This window comes from Mytilus edulis, chromosome 8 (genome assembly GCF_963676685.1).
Source record: "Mytilus edulis chromosome 8, xbMytEdul2.2, whole genome shotgun sequence".
Taxonomy (NCBI): Eukaryota; Metazoa; Mollusca; class Bivalvia; order Mytilida; family Mytilidae; genus Mytilus; species Mytilus edulis.
The window spans coordinates 88,948,619-88,954,704 of NC_092351.1; positions in this window are offsets into that span (position 1 = coordinate 88,948,619).

A 6,086-nucleotide genomic window follows, 5' to 3' on the forward strand; every position below is an offset into this window, starting at 1 on the left:
ATGTTATCAATTTATATGTCACGATCGTCCATGTTCACATTCAAAGGTCATTATTAGCTTGAAAAGGGGGGGGGGGGGGGCGATGCTCGTTACACAACAACATTTAGACAGTGATTTAAGATACTCACAGCATAAGTTTTGCGATCCAAATCACGCATGCGTTAACCGAGCTGATTTTTGTATGACTTATTGTACCGTATTATCGCCATGTTGTCGCAGTTTTAGATCTTTGAATAGGAGAATAGATGCAATTTTAACTATTGTGACATAATTTACTGGGTATAAACTTGCGTGGAGGGTACGTAATACATGTATCTAAGGAAAACGTATCCGTCAACTTTCTATAGTGGAAGTAATGTGATGAATGTTTGTCACTTTGATTCGTTTTCTTAATGGATTTTTGAAAATTGGACACGGGACAATTGGAATAAGAACTGAGATTGTGATATAGATGCCCGTTGATTAATTATATCGAATTGTTTCCGTTTTAATTATCTTGTAACTTATCCCATTATACGTTGACCTTTTCTGTTGTTATTTCCGATTGGTTTGCTTTAATTTGGATTATGTTAAATAAGTACACACATATCAACGTAAACGTTTAAAAGCGTTAAAACAAAAGCATTGAACAACATGGGGATTTTGTCTCCATCATTTTAACTATAAATTTAATTTTTTTTAACGCTTTTAATTGACAAGCAAGGACATCGTTTTATTTCTATATGATGGTTCACGTTTACTTTTCCTAAATTTCGAGTGTCAATACAATGCTATTGCGCATTAAATTTTGGAGTGTGTGCATAACATACATCTCTTTTTTATATATTTAAATGACATTAAAAACTATTTCTTGATTTATTTTTCCTTATAAATTATAAAATAGTATTTGGTGCTTTCCACATGAGCTACACGTAGTTTTTTTAATTCAAAATTTTATTTTAGTTATCTTATCTTATTATGTGTATTAAATGATGACAAAAATGTATCATCCGAAATGGTTTAACACGGAACTTGTGAAGGAAACTATTAATGGTATAGTTACATTGGTGTGTATAATTGTAATAGACCATACTTATACAAAACTTAACATGTGTATGTCTATTATTTTGTCTTAGGTTCATTGATATGATATGTGTATTGATTTAAAAATAGAATGTAAACTTTATTTAAATCGTCTTCATTTCAGGACAGTCACAATTGCTGAGTAAGTATCCCTTTTCAAATTATTAGCGAAAAATATACCGGGAAAGTCTTATTGAATCGATGCAGACATGTGATATATTCACTTGTACACGAAAACATTATTAAAAAACAGTACATACTAATATATTTGTTTATCTCACGTAAACAAAAATATATTCATTATATCTAAAATGGGAAATAATGCTGATAAACATATCTTGAGTGAAAGTAGTCATGACCGACTGAGCATAGTTCAGAAGATATGTTTTTTATCATTCATGACAATCAATTGAATTCATAGTTGATATATGTTTGTGGCAAAAATTTTGGCATATTTATTTATTCTTATTCAATATGTTTAATCAATGTTAATTATTCTTAATAATGTGCAGTTTATCTTACCAGTATCTTGATCTTTTTCAGAAAACCTCCTGTGTAAGTATAAACATCATGTTATTAAAAATCATCTAATTATACCTAAAATATGAGAAAGGGTCAACAATTTAACATTAAGTTCACGTGGGAGAACTATCAATATTAAAGGATACTTGTAAAAGTCTGAAACCTTCACCTGCTTAATACATATTTGGAGACTATCCCCTGATTAAACGAATTTTGGTGCACCTAGATAAGAGAGGCAATTGTTGTATTTAATATAAGGTTCTTCTATTTATAGATTATCGTTGATCATCTCAACGAGATTGATTTTCTCGCTTGAGCTGGTACAGCGAAAGTGAGAAAAGCAATCGAGTTGAGAGGACCAATGATAATCTGTTTATCGCTATTTTACCTATGTCGACGTTGTCAATTTCATGTCAATTTCGTTAGCAACGCCACGTGGCCTCCTTAGTTTCTAGCGATAATTTTTCCATCTCAAGCGAGAAGCATGATATGAAAATTATCACAAAAAAGATCAAACTTTAAGGAAAAATGCACAAAATAGCGATAATATTATTTATTATTATTTTTCAACTTCTCTGTATCCTTTGTACTTGCATGGTTTTATGAGAATAAACTATCATCATCTAGAAGTATTTGTATGTAAACACTGTTGTAAGAGCACACATTATAAGGTTGTTTCTTGAAACGGTCTCCCATTACAACAACCCAATGACCATATATGATAGTCTGTATACGGTACTGTAAATTTTAGGTAGATATATTGGTAGTAAATTTATTCCTTGACACCAAATGACATTTTGGTTGAATACGTGAATCAAAGCAAAGACGGTAGGTAGTATGACGAAGACAGTGATGGGAATTGTAATACTCGGGATTTGAGAATTATTTTAAACCAACATTTTTACAATGTTATGGGACTGAAATATCATTTAAAATGATACAACCTATAGGAATCTTCACATACCAGCTGTTTTAACTTAAAGTTTTTAATTTCAAATTTTCTTCAAGTCATACAAAGATTCAAAAGACATGTTTAATACAATTTTAATCCAAGGTACAGTTCCAGATGAAATTGCAGCTGATCGGAAATTTGAGACTATATTCAATAAAAATGTAGGAGATTGCCACAAAAACACAATTGTGTTACTTAGTTCTCAAATAAAATAGCTTTGTTAGTTTCATTACCGAATTATTGACCGGATTTTATGTACTAACATGAACTTTAAAAATTAACCTTGTACAGAGTAATTTATGAACATTTTGTAAGAAAGAACCAGAAATATAGAACACTTACTGTGAGGCTGTCATGTAAAGGATTATTACTTAAAATTTGAACTAAAATTCATTAAATGTAGACTTTCTGCTTTCGTTCCATTTTTGGATAATCTTTCCTGTTGCATATATATGTGATGTTGATATTGAAGAAAACAGTCTAAATGTATACTAGCAACTGACAACTATTACTAAAAAGTCATATTTTTGAGATAAGTGGTTTGATGACATTAAATGAGTATTAAACGTTTTTTCTTGACGCATGCGAGAAAATTTTGTTGAATTCCAAATATATTTTTCTGTTTTAAAAATGTTTAGTTTATGTCGTTATTTATTAGAAGTAAAATTACATTTTTCCTTTAATGGTATTTTACTGTATTTGCATTCCTATATACATTTTAATTGAGTAATAACGAAATTTACTGTTAATTAAAATAAACGTAAATGTCTTACTATTTATTGTAGCTGTTTTGGGTAAGTATTTACTTTCCTTTTTACTCTTTTTTTTTAGAAAGTCGTTGTAGAAATATTTTAATTAATCTGGTATATGCTTGCAACTAGGTCTGGAACACAACATTAAAATGTACCACACACAGAAACGAACTAAGTATTAGACAAAATCTGATGAGAATAACAAATATAACATCAAAACTAAACTAAATACATTAATGTGGGATAGAAAAAAGTAAAATCACAAAAATACTGAACTTAGAGGAAAATCAATTCGGAAAGTCCATAATCACATGGCAAAATCAAATAACAAAACGCATCAAAAACGAATAGACAAGAACTGTCATATTTCTGACTTGGTACATGCATTTTCAAATGTAGAAAATGGTGGATTAAACCTGGTTTTATAGCGCTAACCCTCTCACTTTGACGAAAGTCTCATCAAATTCCGTTATATTTACATTGATGCGTTAACTAAACAGACACAATAAATAAAATAGTCATAATATGGGTACATCAGTCATCATCGTATAACACTTTTAAAAGTAATTTCAAAGTACTGATAAGTCTGAGGATATTCGTTAAGCTGTGGTATATCTTTTTTTTATCTTTTGTATTGTCACTTCTTTTTATTTTCGTCATTTGTTGTCTTAGTCTTTAATATCAGAATGTCATATTTCACGTCATTATTGAATTATACATTTGTTTATTTTAAAGTTGAATCGTATGTTTAATAAAGTCCAATTGTGAGCTGTATCGAAAATATCGAAATTTAACCTGTTAAAGGTTTATAAGGAAATGATTCAAACCTCAATGTTGATAGCAGTGACTAGATTTGTTATACAGGTCCAATGTACTACACTCATTTAATCACAACAATTGAAAATGTTTAACCAGTTATATATCTCTTTTCAAGATAACATGATCCATTCACTGATTTATTACAGACTTTTTTTTAAAATAATTAATGAATATTGTTGTTAAATGTTTTTCCTTGAAGCGTGCTGGAAAATATGGTTTAATTAAGTATTTCAAAGATGATTTTACATTTTTATTTCTATATCTTTTTTTCCAAATAACATTTCATTTGTCCATATCATTTCATTTTACTGTATTTGCATTATTTTATACATTTAATAACGATCATGGTAACTTTACTATAAATTAAATATCAATGTTTTTCTATTTATTGTAGGGTTTTTGAGTAAGTATACAAGTTTTATTTGCCTTTCTTTAGATATTTATTGTATAATCATATCTGAGTTAATATGTTATCTATTGTAACTAGATCTGGAAAAAAACCCATTATTTCCCGATAATGTATTGAACAATAATTTTCTGACCCCGAAGGGATAACAGTGTTCCTCAATAATACTGTTCATGTTATTATCATAGATAAATTGATACATGTAATACTGAAAAACATCGGTACCATGTAGTTTAACCATTGTTCGTCATTCCATCAATCCATCATTCGACAACGAACTATATACGTAATTTTTCCTCAACGCATTTACCTACTGTTGGTCTTATGTGAATCTTATATGATAAGCAACAGATTTATTAACGTTTCGTTCCGCTCCCCTGATTTTGGGTGAAATTAAGCGCTAAACTTGGAAAATTTTGTGAAAATAACATGTATATACGTTTGGTTCCGAAACGCTTTTTTGAGTTGATTTTTAGTTGGTGATGAGTAACAGATCATGTTTACATTAGGTTTCATTACTCTGAATTTTGCCGAAATCATAGTTATGAGTTGAGCTTAAACAAATTAGTTATATTATAACAGTTATTAAAGACTATTTTCTAAAATCCTTCCCATATTGAGCTTGCAACCGTTTTTGGAAACGAGGCTATACATGTCATTCTGACACATCAATGTATTGGTTTTGTTACTCTTTGTCGTCTGTATTTTAATGAATTACACGGCAGGAATACAAAATAGTACTGAACACGTATTTAAGAAATTATTATCAATCCACGCAGTGTTAACATGTAAACACTAGTTTATTTTATCATGTTGATAGTTATGTCGTCCACGCTATTGGCCTTATTTGACAATGTTTGATTCCATTGCTTTGCCTTATAATAGTCTTTTTATTTATCTTACGATTACCAATGCAGTCATTATTTATTTTGGATAACAACAATGACCTTTGCATCAGGTTTCCGTCATAACAATAGTTGTTTAAACACATTACTGGATTGCCAGAAATCACTTTTAGAATATAGCCAACATAATACAAGAACCAATGCTAAATTTAACCAGATTTATTGTACAATTTTACCAGAAGTATTATACAAATTGAAATGCCACCTAGACTGTTAAATGTCTGAATGTCATATTCTTGTCTTTTCTATGAACGGATGTTTTCCTAACAGTTTCGACATCTAAACCGAATATTACTTAAGATTAGTTCACAAAGTAAGATGATGTTGTTCATAAATTTAAAATGTCAATCCAACAACTCCAAAGAACTTTCTATGAACACCAAGATATCAATGTCTGAATTACTTGTGTGTCTGTATATATGGTTACTACTGCAACTTTTAGAAATTTAAATTTCACACCGTAGATTATGATTGTTCTTGAATCAATAAACAAGTCAAATAGAAAGTTCTTATCATTTCATCAATATCATTGATTGATCCAGTGATTTATAAACATTTTTTTGTAAACACATATAAAAGATAAACAACCCATCATGTAAACATCTGTTTTGGCCATACACAACAAATTAGGCCAAGATAAATAACTTGACAAATACAGTGGCATAACA